This window comes from Lepisosteus oculatus, chromosome 12 (genome assembly GCF_040954835.1).
Source record: "Lepisosteus oculatus isolate fLepOcu1 chromosome 12, fLepOcu1.hap2, whole genome shotgun sequence".
NCBI lineage: Eukaryota > Metazoa > Chordata > Actinopteri > Semionotiformes > Lepisosteidae > Lepisosteus > Lepisosteus oculatus.
The window spans coordinates 12,805,958-12,826,320 of record NC_090707.1 but is presented as its reverse complement, the minus strand read 5'-3'; the positions used below and the strand labels follow the sequence as shown (position 1 = coordinate 12,826,320).

Here is a 20,363-nt window from a genome sequence, read left to right as displayed (position 1 = left end):
TTAAAAACAGTATAAATAACCAGAAAAGAACTTCAAACATGACTTCATACATTATGTTAAATGTCACTTCTCCAAACATTACTCAAGCCTTTTTTTTCCCCATAACTGAGCCACGGGATGTGTTTCGCATCTTGCAACAGCTAAAGTTTAGTGAGGAAAGAATGTTCTAATGTTTAAACTGAACGAACAAGGTCTTGCTATCTTGTTATATGGGAAAACAATCTGTTGGATTCTCTGCATTCCACATCTAATTGATGCTATGTGACTGAACTTGGGGTTTTCTGCGGAGTTAAAACTAAATTTAGATGGCGAATATTTTTGCATTTTGCGTGTGAAGACTGACCACAAGTGGCTGTCACAGAGAGGGTGAGAACAGATATAGAATATAGTTTGGATGTTAGAGTGTGCCAACAGAAATTTTGAAGCACAATAAAACAATGTAGCAAAATAACCCGGATTATATAAATTTTACGATTTGTCAGGAATATTCACACAAAAATCAGGTTCACCTTTTCATGACAGTTTCAATCAGGGTTTAGCAACCTATCTATTCCTGTCTTTTTTTTATAGTAATTCTATACAAACGTAACAAAGTGTGTAACTTTGCCTTCCACTGTTCTGCAAGCACAGTTCCCTGGTGCTAACACCATCTGCACATAAAGAACAGCCCTCTGACCTGCGAAGGACAGGGATTTCAGAAGACACTGGACTGCAAGTTCTTCTCTACAATACAGCTCAGCTCCACAGACAAAGACGGACACCCGCTTACTGATTCAAGCTCCAGGCTTTAACTCCAGAGACAGTTGACCTCCTGCGTCCACCATTTGTATTGCAGATTAACAGGGGAGAAACCAGAACGAGAGTACAGTACCAACAATCCGGCCAAAATTCAAAACACACAGCTGCTCTCCCCAACAGCTCGACTGACTGGCTGAACTGCGCACCAAGTTTCTACTTTCATTAAACTAGTGGTCCTTCTGCGTTTGTGTCAGCAGTGGTAGGGTCAGACAAGCATTTTAATTATTCAAGGGAGCTCCTGGCAGGACTTCAGAGTCCTCAGGAAGCACTGGACCGCACAGTCCCACTCTGTGATTGGATGTGAAAAGCCAATACTTTTTCCATCTGTAGCAAAAGGCTGTGGAAGGTGCATTGATCTTGTGCTTCTTTTGGAAATTATGGTATAAGGTAACATTGCTTTAAGATAATTTAGGATAAAGGGATGGTTTAGGCCGTATATGAGATTAATGATTGAGTTTTATGCAATAAATCATAAATATGTGAAAGTTGAGCTCGTTGAACCCCACTCAGTTAAGCTTAGAACCCCCACTAATGCAGAATGTTGTCATGTGGTATTATTATAATTATCGTTGAAGAAGTCTGCAAACGCTGCAACCATTGATCTGTCTTTTCCAACATACAGAATTGTACAGATATGCAAATAATGAGGTTAACACCTATCATCAGACATGGAGTCTATGCAATTGCATTCAAATTCAACAACACACCAAGTCTGAAGTATTTGTATTTGTTCTTTAGGGGTTCAGATTCTGAAAAACAAGCATTTGTACTTATATGCTTAACAAATACAGTAGCTGAAACAATATTTCAAAGACACGTTCTGCTGTTTAATTCCCTTGTGAGGCTCATGCACCCACAGCTAAAATGTGGAGCTCACACCTCTGCCAACTGTCATGAGCTCAAAACACCTGCTAATGAAGTGACCACCTAATGAAGTGCTCTGATGCAGTATTTTAACTGCATCAGATAATTGCTTGTTAATTCTGAATAATTAAGATTTATCATTAGGCAAATAGGTGCTTGTTATTAGAAGAACTATTTATTAGCTTGTCACATATAGGAACAGACCCATTTCATCCACCACTGATCTCAGTCACCTGTTTAACACATGGCAGCCAGTATATGCCGACAGTCCCACTACACAGTAAATCGGATGATGAGGCGAGGAATTGTGAGTCTTTGCTTCAGCAACTGAATTAAGAGGGTACTTCAGGTTGGTTAGACTCTCTACACACAGGGGAATTTAGCCACAGGATCTTAAATGACCAAGCTCTGAGGGATAAGTGCCTCCTACTGATTCTCCACTTAACCAGGTTGCTGCATTTTTATTTTGGAGATCTCTTATCCAAGTACTGACCAGACTCATCCTTGATTACCATCCAAGATATGAGATGAGGCTAGGACGCAGTCATCCTGCTTCCTCTACAGTACAGTGCATGAATGCGATTCACTGCTGTTAGTATTGGTAGCAGAGATGCGCATGTTACAACCTCTGGCACTTCTCAAGTTCATAGTATCAACAGCAGCAAATCATTTGCATTTAAATGTGTGTGACCCCAAAACTGCCTGCAATAGAGAGTAGAAGTGCAAATACCTGGAACATATAGATTTTAGATACTTTACAGAAAAGAATGCATTTACAGGACACAGGGATTATCCTTTCATTCAATTTTCTCTCAAGCTTGGCTAGGCTTTGCACTCAACTAGTATGTGTCAAACGCAATGTCCAAACAGAGCAAGGCAGTGAAGATGAACGGGCACATTAGACTAGAAATGCCCTCTGCCAAGGGGGCTGTGATGGAAAGAAGTAGATGAATAATTGGTACCCTTGATATTGAATTGCCCCTTTGATGATACATTAAAGTCAAACAGTAGGTTTGCCAACTGTGCTCAGAATGAATCAGCAGTACAGTACATCCACTGTGGGGATTTTTTAATTTCTATCTATCTGCTCAGAAACCATCTGTAAGGGCAACATAATGGGATATTTAACTGTCTTTTGAAGGACGCACTGTACTAAGGACAAAGGACCACATTAAGGGATCAGTGACTCTCCTTGCGTAAAGCGAGATTTATTAAAGAATCTATTCACGCTACCGCAGTACGATCTTTGGAGGCCTGACAAAAAAAAAAGTGAAAGCATACTTGGGATGATTTCTAAAAAAAAAGGCAATTCAAACTCACAGGGAATAAGAATAAGAAATAAAGCAGTTCACAGTGCCTAGCACAGAGGCATGTCAAGACATCTTCTCTCACACTGTGAATCGCACACTGGAGAACAAACAAAGCAAAAGTTCAACTTGAGCCCTTTGGCTACAGAAGCTCCAAAAGGAAAGTAGCACTCTCCCAAAAAGGGCTTATTCAATTCAATTCAACTCCCTTGCAGGCTCTGCACCATGCCACCAATCCACTGTAAACTGGAGGAATAACCTGCGCCGGATATTGAAACAGCTTAAGGAAGCAAAGGAATTTCAGGAGGCTTATGCACCTGCAGAACTGGCCCAGATAAGGTCTGGTGATGGAAAAATGAAATGAACCCCCCGAAAAATGGGCTACCCCAGAGCTGGCCCCCAGTTGGGAAACAACGCCACAAAACACAAAACTCAAAGTGGCAGCTGGTAACGATTAGGTTTGTAAAAGCAGTCCCAGCTTGTCATCCGCTTTGGAAAACTAATAGCGGTACTCGGCATGTTGTATTTGAATATATCCAACAGGGATCTTGACCACTATGTTTACACCCCAATAGGACTGTTGATCCATAAAACCCCCTAAATAGGCCTAGAAACATTCACAACAAAACACGGTCTGATGGGTTCCTCTTTATAGAAAATGAAAAAAAAAATTACACTGCTTCTTATATCCTAAACAATTATGAATTAATGCGTTATAATTACGAGAGGAAGAGAATGTATTCAACCGACTATAAACCCTATTTGTCATCCATAACATGTTCAGTTTATTATAATTTGCTGCCAATTGTCTCTGTCAATGTTTTATGGAAAAATGCAGTTCAGAACTCTTAATTATAAATACTTCACAAAAAAATCTTGTAACCTAATGAACACCCTTTGTGTTGAGCATTATGTTGTGAATTTATCGAATGCAAGTATTTCAAGCTATTTAAAATAAAATTACAATGGTAGATGAACCGATGTGCAATTAAATATAAAACACTGAATCCTTTTAGGACAAATAATATACAAAAAAACAAGCACTGGAATGTAAATTCCCGATTTCCCAGTAAGGGCTTGAATGCACATTATTTTGTTCACTTAACTTGCATGAATAACAATAGTGCCCAAACTAGACATGGGATAAAACAGACATCCATGCATCCATTTTTTAACTGCTTCTTCCAATTCAGGGACACAGAGGGGCTGGAGCCTATCCCAGCAAGCAACAGGCAAAAGACACACCTTGGACAAGACATCGGTCCACAGGGGAGGCAGACACAAACACATGCGCACACAGTCACACCAGGGACAATTTTCCCAGAAGCCAATTAACCAACCAGTATGTTGTTGGACTGTGGGAAGAAACCAGAGCAGCACCTGGAGAAAACGCACATGAGTACGAGAGAACATACAAACTCCACACACCATCCCAGGTCCAGAATCGATCCCAGGATCAATACAGCAATGCTAACCACTGTGCCACAGTGCTACCTAAAACAGACATTACACATTAAATGAATTTTCTCAAGCAGCCATCTTAATAAAAGAAAACAAGACTGCATATCATCAAAGATACACTATAGTCCATCCAGCATTACTGCCAATTTTGCTGCCACTTAAGACGGAAGCACTTCAGGTGTTGAGCTAGAAGGCAGCTCTCCAGAACTCCTTTTAACCTCTGCACAGAGGAAACAAATAGCTCAACTGTGCATTGTTGGCCCTGGTGAACTGGCACACAGCTGTTCACTCCACATTATTACAGTATTACAGCAATTGACAACCTGCGCACATTTGAATCCCCTTTCAAAAAGACAGGAAGACGGCTGTGCTTCATTGTAATAAAGAAAGGATTAAAAGAGATGCCAGTGTTTTGTTCCAACAATTAAGATGAAGCAGTGTACTGCAACTATTCTGCTGCGCTTATCCACTCAGCAGATTCACAAATTATTTTGCAACCCAGTCTGCTCTCCTTTCCACATTTCCCGATTCTGTTAGTTTTCTAGACTGTACTGATGGGTTCCAACAGCAGTTCCAATTGGCTCCCCAGTCATGTAACAAAAATGAAAATGTCTAAAATGGACCAGAACTGTGAGAAGTGGCTTTTCAGATACAGCAAGATACAATTACTCTTTTCTAAACATTTGTACAACAAAGAAGAATTTAACCTTGATTTGAAGATTGAAAAAAGCAAGACACTTACTCTAACAGCAGACCAGCGATTAAACAGACTTCACTCCCAGACCCCACTGCCACAGTTTCACCTAGGAGAGGAGCTGAAACTGTCACCTAAAGATTAGGGTAAACCATTAACTTACCCAGACAGCTGGGAGCGAGCATTCTTTTGATAATAGTTCTACATGAAGGTGAAAATCAGTTTTTACTACAGCTGGATGTCTCAAGAGTATTTAGGCAAATGTTATTGACTTTCTGTACTTTATCACCCTGCACAAGAATAATGAAAGCTCTGGAGCCTATCTGTAGAAGAGTGTTAAAACTATTTGAAGTTCATTAATTAAGAAGCACCTGTTTGTTAGAGAAAAGCACTACCTGCCAGCGTGAAAAAATTATCTCCCAATTATGTGATAGAGAAAATTCTAAACCTCATTGAACTGTATAGGTCCTGCAGATCCAGCTCTGAAGGCAACAAATCATAACAAAAAACTAAAAATATTGCAAATGCACGGATTATTATGCCCTAATGTGGCATCTTCTTTTTGCATGAGGCATTTTGTAGAGAGATTATGTATTTACACTGTACATACAAATGGAAAAAGCCATTTAGGTTTGAACGGCCAGATGATAAATGTTAATCTAACTACCACATTAGATTGAGTAATTAGCAGTTATTAGGTGAGCATGCTTACTAGACTGTTGGTCAATGTCCAGGAGTGTATCAAGAGCACACCTGCAAAGCCCCAACTGATCCATCCTTCACACAGAACAGTAAAATAACTAATCATATTGATCAGTGATGAAGGAAAGTAGAACTCAAAGCCTCCCTGAAACACCTCACATAAGGTGAATGTCCAGAAATACAAAAGAAATTCTAGCTAGCCCGCAATCTTTTAAGCTGAGCAGACATCAAAACCATTGTGGTTTTGTTGCTGCTTCTATTACATTATTAAATTAATATGACAATTTGAGTTGAGGGTGTGACCTTTTATTTTAATGAAATTAACATTTATTTAATACGGCTACTTCCATAGAACACCATCTCATGATGCTATATAATAAATCAAATCTAACAAGATCGACAGGAATATAACAATTTGAAGAGTAAATTATGCAGAATTAAAAGCAGGAGTATAAACATGAGTTTAAAGACATGCAAGATCTGACATCTGTTAGAAGATCACTCCACAGCCCTAGAGGAAAAGGACAGAAAGCCTGGTCTCTGTGTTTGAAGTTTCCTTTTAGGACCTGAAAGAAGGCCAGAGTCTGCAGAGGACAAATGAGAGGCATATATGGAGTTAAAAGTTCACTGATGTAGTCAGGAGTCAAACCATTCAGCCCTTAAAGGTGAGCGGCATTTTATTCTGAAATCCACAGGGAACGAGTGCAAGGAAGCAAAAACAGGTGAAATAAACTCATGCATTTTTGTTTCAGTTAAATCAAAGCAGCTGAATTCTAAACATACTCTGCATCTGGTTAAGAACATGTTTGGATAAACCAACAAGCATTGCATTACAATTATTTTGCAGTAACTGTAAACAAGAATTTGGTCATTCTGTCTTAATTAAAAAGAAATAACTAGAATCCCTCCTCCCCAGTCTCTTTAAAAATGTTCCCATCACTCTGTAAGCAAAACATGAAAGATCTTTGACGATACTTTAAACCGTATAATTTGTTTTGAGCAAGAAACCATTTCCATACTGCTACCTCCAGTTTCCTCTTAAGTCCAAACAAAACAAAGGGACCACACAGAGCTTAGCTCATGTAATAGTGTTCTTAGGGCTGAATACTTTAAATCTGACAAGAGTATTCAAGTCTATACAGTGGAAGCCATTTACAAACACAAAAACAAAAATTTTGGTTAGAAAAAACAAGCTTATTAATGAAGAAAACAGCACTTATTTAAGCAATGATGCAATATTTACTTAGAAGATTTAGAGCAGGGAGAAATTTAAGAGCACACATACATGACTGTGCAACCGATTCGGACTCATTAAGTGTTTCTCAACTAAAACAAAATAGGAGGCAGAACAGTACTGTTGTTAATAGGTCAGGCAGTTATGAATCATTAGGCGATTAATTTGTTTATTGAATAAACCCCTTGTTTACCAAACCTCCCCTCCCCAGGAAAAAGACTCAATACTAAAGAGACAAAAGTGATTTCTTTACACATGTTTTCCAGTTACTCTCACAAACAGCTTCTCAATTGGAAACTGCCGGTTTTGTGTTCAGCTGTGACCCTAAAAGCCACACACAGGGGAGAAAGAGGAAAATTAGACAAACTCTTCTGACCCACCCACCTTCTCGTCACTTGTCATTCAGCATGTCGTACACACCACAGCCCCGTGCTGACTGGAGGAGAGGCTCGCCCCTCACAGATACCACAAGCCTAAATTCCTGATGTAAGCTCATTCTCCCACAAGCAGCAAGGCCGCGGCCTCGAAGCTCTCATGTCCAGGAGGCGATTCTATGCCGGCGTGTTTTAATGTGGAACTTGCCACGTTCTCCCAGGTGTTCGCATGTTTTTAATTTTTCTGGTATGCCAGTTTCATCCCACGGACATGCTGAGGAGGCCTCTCTAAATCTTCAATTTAGTGAAAATAGACTGTGGGCACCCCAACCCCTGAATCTACCCTATCAAAAGTGGTACCGATGCCTAAATATATCTAAAGCTTGGACTCAGATCTGGGTTTGTACAAAATGAAATATGTGTCTGTTATACATAACACATTTATTTTGATACTATTTTTGGTTTGTAGTTCCTATATCCAATAGAACACCATCAGGAAAACTTTACAAATCATCACAAAAAACACAGATTTGAAATATATTCCTAGACGAAAAATATTTAAAGCTTAAATTCAGATATTATCACTATGTAGGCATAATTATTCTAGAATACAACTGACACTATTGCCTTCATCAATATAATGTAAACATGTAAAGAATCCTTTAAAAAGCATCACAAATCATCTACCAACTCTTTATAGAGTATTTTTACCGACTGCACTGAATGAGTGTCTCAGCACTCTGACTTTGCATTGGATGCCTTTCATCTTAAATAAGTCAATACAATAAAGGCAAATCCTCACTGGATGTCTTCAAAACATTCAATTCAATTGTTCAATTAGAAGGATCTACTGTTACAATATAATAATAAGAGACAGTTTTAATTTAAAGGAAGAGGATTAGCAGAACAAAAAAGCTTAAGTACATTTCACTAATTTTAGTTATAGCCAGGACAACACCTGCTGAACAAAAATAGTAGAGTGCACATAACAGTGTGGTGCTTTTACTTTCACTTGCCTTGCTCCAGGAGAACAAGCTATTAATTCAGATTGAACCACAACTTAATTACAGAGAACACAAAGTAATGAGCTAAGCAACAGGTACTTACAAACGGATACAGTAAACTTCAAACCATTAAAATATAGAGCCACACAAAGTGGACGTTTTACCATAAAGAAGTGACTAAATGCAGAAATCCTCCCATTTTCCACATGAAGCATATAATGTGTTCATCAGGGGCTGTATCACTAAGCTTCTGTTTAGTAAAAGGGTCAGCCAAAACGATGCATAATTTTCCCTAGATGGTCAAATGTTTTGGCTTGCTTTTTAATATCCGATTGAGGAAGCGGTAACAACAAATATAACACTGCTATATGGTACTTAAATAAGACAGTTCCTTTTCAAACAGAAACATTATTTTTAAGAATCCTCTTCCCTAATTTAGTTTTACATTCAGACAAGGAATAACAATTGTCCAAAAGCTCCTCTAAGAAGCATATACTTTGTGTCTGGACTGAAAAATGATGACTCCAGCGAGTCTGTCTTTATTCTAGAGCAAATGTGTAGTTTCCTCACAATGGTAAACCATGGAATTGAAACAAACAGACAAATTACATGATGTCACAGACAACAAACTAAAAGTTCATTTACAAAGAAATCTATTTATTTAGGCTTGAAATAACTATGGTCTGTAATCCCAAACAGAACACAAGATTAAAACATTAAAGCATTAGATTTCCAACTTTGGTATTCCCAATCAACACAGAACTTAGAACTCTTTTTAGCCAAAAAGTATAAATGCTGCAGCAGACACATTCTTAAAAATAAGTCATCTAAACACTGTCTGGTGGTCAGATGGATAAACAATAAGCATTTCAATCATCGCTAAAACACAGCATTTTTAAATCTGTTACTTAAACAAAGTCTCAGGAAATGAGACATTTTACTGGACTCTCTGATGCTGGCAGGATTCCAGGGCATTATGGCAGTAGTGATTCACCAGTAAAATACACCCCCAATCCATTTTATCTTCCTGTCCTGGGACACAGATCACTGCCAGGAAAGAAGCAAAAATACACTGCCAAAAAGTTAGGCTCGCTCACTGAATTGCTAGCGCTGCACGCCATAAAATCCAAGCACATCCAACAAACAGAACAAATACGTTTCGCGTCCTTCCCGTTCATTCAAGTCCTACATTTAATCTTTCAATTCCATCTCTTCAATTGTTTCCGTTTCTATTCCTCTGCCGGTACTTTTCTGGTAATAATTAGCCGTCCTTCTCATAACTGCGCAATATTAACAAAAACAATTCAGTTCCAGGTGGCTATGACAAAAAAAAAAAGGACCCAAAAAAATAGTTCTGCTTTGAACAGACCACATCCTCAACTTTTAAGACTCCGACCTAAGAAATATTCTCTGCGTCTTGTAATTTTCTCATCAGTCGATGTTTTGCTGACATGCATATAAAAGCTCCATATGCTGTGCAGTAATTCGCCACAACATAAGTTACAAAGGATGTTCGCAGATAAAACAGACGCAGTGGGATTCTGGGAGCAACCGCATTCAAGCTCCAACCTTCATCAGATAAACCATTTCAGTCATACAGCAACACCCTCTGCCATGACCACAGTTTAGCAACCTGCTAATCCTGACAGAATGGTAATAAAACAGTATTCATATTCACACAGGAGATAAGACTCAGCTAGGTGCACACAGAAATACTACAGAGCTTGGGAGTGAATCAGGCCGTTTTGACATCTGCTGTACCTGCAGGCAGTTGCCTGAACAGCTAAAAGCATTTTATGCAGCTTTATATTCAAAAACGACTTTTTGCACTGTTTGTCTAGGCAGGTCATGAAAAATCTTGGATATCACCCTGCAACTCACAACTGCCAGCCTACTGAAGCTAAGCAGGTGTGAGCCTGGTCAGTACCTGGAAACCTCCTGGGAAAACTAAGGTTGCTGCTAAAAGAAGTGTTAGTGGGACTAGTAGGGGTAAGCTCACCCTGCAGTCTGTGTGGGTCCTAATGCCCCAGTATAGTGATGGGGACACTATACTGTAAAAAAGGTGTAATACTGAGGTCTTGACTCTCAGTAAAAAATGGTCATGGTTAGCGGTGGGCAGGATAACTGGTACAGACGGTATACTGGTAGAAATATGTGCCACAATATTGATTTGGCTATACTGTTTATAGAGTATATACTGTTTATACCGGAGTTTATTCTCCGGTAGAGAATGGATTTTGATGTTTACATAGATCACACCGCCAACATTGGCGCAAATCGGGGTTGGGAAATTTTTACTATTGACCCATCATAGTTTAAAATTCTGACGTATTTTAGCTCCAATTATATAATTTCCGAAATTGTTCATCTTGGTGATATTTGGAAATCTGATAGGTTCAGAATTATTGATCTTCAGTGGTTCAAACGTCCAGTTTATGACGCATCTGAGGTCATTGCGGCCTCTCCCCTTTTCTGTGCAAACAAACGCACGTTTTTGGTGTGCCCGTCTGCAAACACAAATACGCGGAGAAAAGGAGAAAAAGGGTTGGCGAGAGGGGAACAAGCACCGAAATTGTTGAAAAGAAGGGTGTTTCATCGGTTGTTTGGAAATGGTTCAGTTTTAAAAGTCCAACCACGAGCAGAAAACGGTTATCTGCAAACTATGTCGGGCGACAATGTTAGCCAGAGGCTGTAATACAAGCAACCTCTTTTAGCAACCTAAAGACGAAACACATATGCGAGTATGCGCTCCCAATCAAGTGGTTCTAGTGTCGGTCTGAAAAGAAAAGCCACAACGCAGACATTGCTGCCCAAGTCATTAATTAGTCATTGTCCTTTTTACAAGAAAAGCCAACAGTGGAAGGACATTACACACGCCATAACTGTGTACCTGTGTAAGGACATGGTCCCCATCCAAACCGCTGAGAGAGAAGGCTTTAAGGCAATGGAGAAAACACTAAAGACACACAGTAGCTAACCAACAGTACATAATAACCTAATACTTAACTCCAGGCAATAAAAACTTACTATCCACGTCTTGCACTCCTTTTAAAGCATGTTCTATTGAAATTCTGAGAAATAATTTTATATTTTGATGTATATCGTTACCACCCAAAATTAAAATTATAATGCGATATAAATTGTAGGCCATAACGCCCAGCCCTAGTCATGGTTATTGAAATGGTCACGGTCAATAAAAATCCCAAGGGGTTTCTCAAAAAGATTAGGGGTGTTACCCTAGTGTCCTGGCCAAATTTTTCCTAGCCGTTTTATAATCCCCAATTTTGAATTGGTTTCATCACTCTGTTCTCCTCCCCACTGAGAGCTGATGTCTGGTGAGAGTACTGAGGAGCACTTTGGCAGCCGTCGCATAACCCAGGGTGGGGCTACACATTAGACTGGTGGGTAGCAGTCCCCATTACCTTTATTGCACTTTAAGTGGAGTGTTCTGAAAAGCACTATACTGTAAGTGTGAGGAATTATTATAATTGTGTACTGGTATTAACAGAAAAGGCATTTCTGTAATACACCTTTCATTTGATTTCTTTCCAGTCCTGGTGAGTTTAGGATTGATACAGACATAGACCCTAGGAAATTATTTTTTTCACAACCAGATAATGAAATTGACATTACTTATCTGGCAAAACCTGTAAAACGATAAGATCCGTTCCCCAGAAGACTGGCTTTTTGATGATTTATATATTCCAGTCGATCCACTAATGGCCCTGGCACCATATTAAACAAACCTAACTTTGATGACAAAATATGAAGCATATGTTAGCAATTATCACGTCCCACACATTCTTCACTGGTAGGCTTGAGCTATTAGGAGCCAGGTGTGCCCAAAAGAAAAGGGCTGAAAAAGACTAGTGATTTTTCGTCTAGATAGACTTTCATGACATGCCTGAAAGTGCAACATCCAACCTTTTGACATGCAGAAAATGCAGATGCAAATGGTAAGGATCACTATGAGAACCGAACTTGGGTTTTGCAAAAAGAAAACGTAGGGATACTATGAGTTCTGAAGTCAGCATTTTATTATCTTTCATAAGCATGAAAACATCACCAATAAACTGTACTTTCATTTTCCTCCATGAATGGTGGTGGGAACTACCCAGGCATGTTGCTAAAGATGATACACCTGCTTCTTTCAAAAAACAACCCGATTAGTTCCTCGGATTAAGCAGCTAAAAGCAACCAAACAAGCTAGATAGGCAAAATTGCCTCCTGTTGTTTTTATGTTCTCACACAGAGCTTCCAAGTCGCTTGACTGGCACCCTCAGGGCTACTTTGATTCTTCTAATTCTTGATTAAAAAAAATGACAACATGCAGTTGTAGAAAAATCCTGTTGTAGTAGCAATTTGGAAAGTGCGCTGCACTCTTTTCACACTATTTAAATTCAAGACTTCAGCCTGGTCTGGTTTGTAAAAGCATATGACTGAAGGCAGACAAAAAGTCATTGTCAGATTCTCTGGCACAGTGATGACAGAGGGACAGATTCATTCAGGAAAACAGATGAGCAGACAGAGCCACAGCAGGAAAAGGATTTGATTAAAACAAATCGGCTCTAGAAGAAGAAACAAAAATTCTGAAAGTAAAATACATGACGAAGTGATTAGACCTAAACCAGTGTTTTTCAACCTTCCTCAATCAGAGCCACTGTCCTTCCAGTTTTACAAGCAGACATAAATGGTCAACAAGCGCAGATCTGCTCCTAAGTAAGCCACTGATTGAACCAATCAAGTCATTCGGAGCTCAGCTGGAATGAAATCCAGATGACTCAGTGGTGCTCTAAGAATGAGGGTAGCAGATCCCTGACCAACATTAAAAACACTCAGCTGAATTAGAACTAAACATACTCTGCCATTGTTTAAGAGTGAGATCGGAAATCTCTCTCCATGGTTAAGGATCTTGTTTTTTCTCTCCTGGCAATGTATTTATTTCCTCAGCTACATAAGTCTAGATGCCACAGGTCCATATATCTCTCATTGCTTATTACATCAGATTAAATTTAATTGATTCTGGTTTCACTTTGAAAACATGGGATTATGGGTATACACTGTACTTTCCTGCTTTGTTTTCATTCTTTCCAGTTGTTTGTTTGGGGACAGAAAATGGAATCTAGGGATATAATCATTGGAACAGTAATTAAAACTTCTTTTGTGGGATGATAGCAAATGAAATGATAGATTGTACTCCCACAGGTATTGTCCCAGAAATGCTCCCGACATCAGATCCTGTAGAGTAAGGTCTAATTAAACCATTCTGTGGCCCTTTGAGGAACAAAGCGCAAATGTGTTCAACTTAACACAGCACAGCGAAAGCAAACTTTCTAGAATACTTTCAGCTTCACTCAGCAGATGGTATCTTACAAATAATGCGACCTGAATTTGGCACTTGCATCATATTTCCATATTTTTGAGGGGATTATCTTCCATGAGTAGGTTCACCCCCTAAAAGGGCCTCTGCTTATAAAACTGAGAGCCTCAAAAGCCCCATCAAGCCAACTCCAGCTCTGCAGACGAACTCTGAATAGAAAAGGCGCTCAACATTCAGGTTTACGCAGAAAAGCTTGGAGCGCTGCAGTCCATTCACTTGTATCGTACAGCCTCCCTTCAAACACAAGAGTCATAGGAACCGCCAAAGGGGAGGGCACACAGGGCAGACAGTTTGCCAGCGCCAATTAAAAGTACACATTCTCCAGCAAAAAGAAAATAAAATACACATAGGCCTATGGACCATTGGACTAGATGAGCTTTTAAGCAATATTTGCTTCATGAAGTGGAGAAAAACTTAGTCCAGTGTTATAATTACTGATAAGTGCACTGCTGAGCACAAGAAATTACTGACAGCACAAAACGAACACAAAGAAGTTGCTGTATTTATTTTGTTTCAGGTCAGATTGTGCCTGAGGGACATACATTTTCACAACCGTCTGCTGTCTGGTTGCTGTTAATTATTATAGATTGAAGGTCACCTTGCTAATGGAGCGTTTTTTAACTTAAAATAAGGTTAATCTGACAAAGTGTGCTGACAGGGAGATAGTTCATTCTTTCATTTCTCCTAAGGCCTTGGAGTTCTTTGACAAATATTAATGTGGTCTTAAATTAACCCAAATTAGCCAGAACAACTAAGTAACAAACAACTGGCAGTTGTTTCAAAGCAGATGCTCCACCAGGTACACAGAATTGAACTTTATTTTTTAAAACAAACTCTGAAGAGAGGTTTTAAAAAGAAGATAAAGCCCCAGCCATTTAGTCATTTAACATTTTTAGTGCTGCTATTAATAATGAACAAAAAAGTTTAAAAAAAAACAGCTTGTGCAATTGTGAGAAAATACATATATTGGCCTACCACTTACTCCTAACAAATGCATTCATAATTAAAATTACAGTGTCCTAGTCTAAATCCTGTAAAGAGGGTAATGACATAGTGAACACAAAGACAAAGAGTGATGAGACAAGCATGAAAAGGACAAAAGAGAGAAGCCTGAACTTTGCAAGGCCTCTCCCATCTGAGATAATGTGTGGAAAATGGGCTTGGAAAAAGGAGCCTCTCGTGCCCAGTCTAGGAAACACCCCCTTCCAGAGTCCCCCCCCAAAAAAAGTTTGTGGTCTTTGGGTTTGCTAAGCGGAGATGTGGACTCGACACAGCAAATTATAATATCTGAGCGAAGGCGCCATGAAGCTTCCTTGCTCCTTCCATCTAGGCAGTAAGAAACATTTAAAGAAAGCTTTTTCTGGTTTGAAGTCAATACATATTATCTTCCTGCAATAAAAATCTTTGGTCCTCTTTCAGAACACTACTGTAAAATTAACTTCGCAATTCAAAAATCTGAGAGCTGAGGACTGGCAAGTTCAGGACTCTGTCCCTAGATGCTATTAAAGTGCTCTTAGTTATGGAAAGACACGCTGTATAAATAAGACATGGGAAGCAGATCCAATAACCATAATGTGGCGATACTGTAGAACTGAAATTGGCACGCCTTTTTGTTAAAAAAAATTCGAATCGAAATGTTCCACTTAAAAAAAAGCAGAACTTCAATACAAATCTGCAGACAAAGCATTTGCTAAAACAGGAGTCCTTGTTTTTATTCCCATTTAATTTTCTTTCTTTGACTTTAACAGGTTGTAGGGGGAAGTAAGGCAAAAACATCTCAAGCATTTCCTGTTCAAAAATCACCATGTTGCACAATAAACAGGTTGACTTGGGTCCATGACTGTAATAGAGACATTTATAAAGCTGTCTCATAAGAAAAGCTTAAGGGAACAGAAATGGAATTGTTTTCATGATTCCTTCCAGCTTAAACCAGTCAGATTAAGCTCACCTGAAAAGATACCCTTCTTTATGCATTCTGAGAGGATATACAAGGGAAAATGGCAAACTTCAGCTTCATTCTTGCCTAGAGGTGAAAAAACTTATTTACATTGTTTGTGTTAACAGATATGTCTTTTCATGAACTTCTCTGAATTAAGTCTTGTTCTGTTGTCAAGGCAACAAGCTCAAAACTAGCACAGCCCTTAACTTTATATCCGTGAACTTAGAAGAATGGTAGAAGAATTAAAATATGGTACTATACTTAATGCCACTGTGAAACAACACTTTTGATTTCTATACAAACATGAATTCACCTACTTCATCATAACAGGGGGGAAACAAACACATAATTATCCTTTTATGACAAGGTACCAAGTGTGATTCTTTGTCTTGAAACAAATCTCTGTTCTTTTCTGCTTACAAAGAGGAGCTACAAACTGACAAAATTGTATTGCAAAAAAGTTATGTTTTCTGACAAAAGCATTAAAATACAGCCATAGACCATATTGCTAATAACCAGTTTTACTGCAGTACTACAGAACATGAATGCAATAAAAATTGAAAGCACTGCAGAGATGTAATGCACACCTTTCCCAGTGCAAAAAAGCCTTCTTGTCAGCTAGATTGCAGTGCAGACCCAAACACACACACTCACACCAGGGTCACTTTTCAGTGAAGCCAATGAACCTACCAGCATGTCTTTGGACTGATGGACAAAAGCCATGTGAAGACGGGGAGAACATACAAACTCCACGTAGATTACACGCCTGGAATCGAACCCAGAGCTCCGGTGCTGTGAGGCAGCACTGCTAACCACTGCGCCGACTCTAAATTAAATCAGTAATGTGAATCCCAACCTTTAACAGGCTCCTGTGTGGTTAAACAGGTAAAGGCACCTGCTCAGAGCAGAAGCTCCACTCCTGAGATGCCACAAGCCTGAGTCTGGGTCATGACCATTTCTGACTTCCCTCACTCAGAAATGCGGGTGGACAGAAAGGGTTGTGATCTCCCTCGACTCCTCAGCTAAACGGTAACCCTCACCATTTTCAGGGCGCGTGCAGGCTTGAGCACACGTCAGTGAGGGCAGAGGGCAACAACGCAGAGCTTGTAATATTGAAGGTTCAAAGCCCGAGACGGGAGGTTTGGAGGATCCGTGCACATTTTAGGGTAGAGGACAATAGTAGATTTTAACCACTGATGCACTGCTGTCTTATAAGATAAGATCAGATCACTTTATTAGCCACATACAATTCCTTGCATTAGGAACTTGTCTTTCCTCATACCCCAGCTTGCGCTCCATTATAGGTACGATAATAATAATTATAATTAATAATTGCTTACACTTATATAGCGCTTTTCTGGACACTCCACTCAAAGCGCATTACAGGTAATGGGGACTCCCCTCCACCACCGACAATGAGCAGCCCCCACCTGGATGATGCGACGGCAGCCATTGTGCGCCAGTATGCTCACCACACACCAGCTATCAGTGGGGAGGAGAACAGAGTGATGAAGCCAATTCATAGATGGGGATTATTAGGAGGCCATGATTGGTAAAGGCCAATGGGAAATTTGGCCAGGACGCCAGGCCAGGATTAGCCAATGTGCCAGACTATTTAGAACGCAAAATGCCTTCGGAAACATTTTAATACTAACAAACTTTTAAGAAGAACAATTCCCTGTGAAGACAGTGTTAAATTATATTCCTGGGTAAATATAAATGTGGTCTAACCTTACTTGACACCAGAGTTTGAAAAGTAAAAGAAAATCCTAATGTGAAATAGGACAAAAACTTGTGATAATAAGCTATTCTTAAATGTTTTGCGATTGCAAAATCAGATTTTTCGCAGTTAATATTCTTGCCACTTATTAATGAAGCATCCTTTTTCTTTGTTGTCGTATTTGGAAGGTTGGTGCAAGTTTCTCCATAACATTGTAGAGCTTCAACAGTACCTTATCAAATACTTGTGAAAACGCATTAAACCTCTGGGTTTGGTTCCTCGAACAATTTCCAATAATGTAACAGCATTTCTCATTTATTTTAAAGTTACAAGTTAGATTAAGAAGTCGCCATCTCTTTCTGGCTACCATTGATGAAATACAGTCACTGTGAGAAAACATGCAAGTGTGTGTATGTGCTGCGTGTTTCTTTTAATCTCGTATTATTTTAAGGATGTGCTCTAGTAGCAGGTTAGCAAAGGTTTGTTAAACTCATTCCCAGAATGGGGATTGTGATCTTTATCTCTAACACTGTCCAGTGCTTTTATTTTATTTTATTTTGAATTGCAGGCATGGATAGCTTTATTACTGCACTGAAACTGCACTCCATACACATGGAAACCCCCCTAACAGACAATTCCAAATGGGCGGATATAATACTTAGCCATTCTAATTCAAACAGACTCTAGCTGATGTCATTTGAACAATGTGAAAACAGAATCATAGACAGTCCTAATGCAAAGATATGCCCTCCTCCTACAACCAGTACAGGTCATAATCGGGCAACTCAAATTATGTAACAAATCCTAAAGTCAGTCACCAACTAGTGTATAGAAACAGTAAAAAATACATCAATAACAGGACCTTTCTTTTCCTAGACCCACAGAGTGTAAGTGAAATGCAGAAACTCTTAAGGTGACTCCATTCAAAATTCCCTTTTCTCTTCTCAATGAGCAAGCCTGATTTCTTTATATGCACTTAGCCCCAATACAAGTTTCTTGTCTAAAGGAAAAACAAATCCCATGTGTTCCTTAATGTTCATACATAACAGTGATACATTTTATTTATACACCTAAAGTGTGTAATCTGCCTACAGGGCCTTTTAATTTCTTAATGTACTGCCCTGAACTGAAAGAATAAAGTACAGTATATTCAGCAGCCTATAATTAATGGTTTGGCAAAGACACTAGGGCAGCACACAGTCTCCTTAATATATTTGCTTTTGTTCTTTCGGCTAGTCTGAGGTTACTGCAGCAGCTTAATATTATGAAGAAAAGGGCTCCAAAGAACAGGAAGGAATCAAAATGTGCAAGATTTACCTAAATATTGGTAAAAATAGATGGATTGTTCTTCTTGGTAATGGTTTAATGATGTACACTATCTGTCAATATGACTTGAAACCAATCCTCTGCACCCAACTGCTAGGATTTATTTTTATCTCACTTAAATTCAAACTGCATATGTGATAGAGAATAATGTTTTCAGTCTCTCTTCACCAAGTGCAAGACGTATTCTTTTTCAAGTTTGTTTCATTCCTTTCACAGTATTCTGTACATGTATTTAGTATGCTGATGACATTGAAGTAGTCGAAATGTTTTTAAATCCCTTAGAAAACAACGATATTTGCACGGAACAACAGGGCATTTAAAGCAAAAAGATTTTCTTTCTAATTTAAGAAAAAGTTTCCAGCCTGGAGCAAGGGTAGAGTGACATTCGTCACTTTAAAGACAACACTGTCTATACTGTGACAAGAAAAAAAAAGCTTATCTACTGCAGCCACAGATTCAAAAGCAAGCTACATTTAATTTACTAAATTTAAAAATCCAAAATTAAAAATAACAATGATATCTTAAATATTCTCTTTGCTTTTAAAAAGGTATGAACACCTTCATATTCATCAAATTTGGGGAAGATTTATCTAATTGTTTTTAATACTAAAACTGTCCAGCTTTTACAAAACTAAGTGTTTTGTTCTCCCAAGGTCTGTCTCGTTAATGGCAGTCTCCCTCCTAATTTTGTCTTCAATTCATGGTCTCAAGTGGGCTGAAAAGACAAACTCCAGAGCACAGTAATGGACATGGTTCCATGATCATAAATTGCAGCCTCTTTGATCAAATTGGGTTTTTTTTTCCAGAAGAATCCTTTCTCTACACCACACAGAACCCCCCCCCCTCCCACCACCACCAAATGAAATTCTGAAAAATTTGATCCTAAATCTTTTGGGAACTCCTGGGGTCTCTCATAGATGATGGTCTAATTCGCTTCTAATCGTGCCCATTGCTGCAATCAATATGTATTAAGACCATTCATTTCCAAAATGTACAGTCTTTTTCATTTTTAAAATAAATTATTAAATACAAACACCAGCTATCAATCTATCTGTATTTCAACACGCAGACCATTCATCACAAAGGCAACGACAGAATGGGGTCATCTACCTTAGTTTCTGTAGAAATGGTTCACGCATTGCTTGCAGTATAATTCCCTACCATCAGTCACTTTCCATGCAATAATACTCTTGCAGTACTATTATTATGGAACACACTTTCACCTTGGCAGAGAACTCAAAACCACCAATTTTCAAATTCGTGATCCTAAGATTACCCAAAATGTTTCTAAATGTGCTTAAAAGACCTGTGACTCCTCCCCGCATTGGGCTGTTTCTTACAAGAACCTCAGCAAACCTTTCCCGGGATTCAGCAGGTAGAAAAATAGTTTTTCAGATAAATTATTAGAAATATTCTGAGGGAAATGAATTATGCACCATTTCCTGTAAAAGTCCCTAAAGCAGGTACAAGAGTTTAGACATGTTCACAGAATAATCTTTACTACTTACAGCAGTGACACCGTTAGCCCTAAGGGGGTGGAAAGTATGTCGTAAGAAGCAA

At 38.9% G+C, this 20,363-nt stretch overlaps 1 protein-coding gene across 6 annotated transcripts in view; it reads right to left on the bottom strand.

Moving 5' to 3' along the window:
- tanc1a (tetratricopeptide repeat, ankyrin repeat and coiled-coil containing 1a) overlaps positions 1-20,363 on the bottom strand; it is a 142,037-nt gene that overhangs the window by 112,065 nt on the left and 9,609 nt on the right. The window contains exon 1 of one of the 6 annotated variants that reach the window (XM_069196324.1): positions 51-69. The exons of the other annotated variants lie outside the window; for them this stretch is intronic. The gene's annotated coding sequence lies outside the window, so the exon portion shown is untranslated. Of the gene's footprint in view, positions 1-50; positions 70-20,363 lie in introns of those variants that run through there. 6 annotated transcript variants of the gene reach the window in all.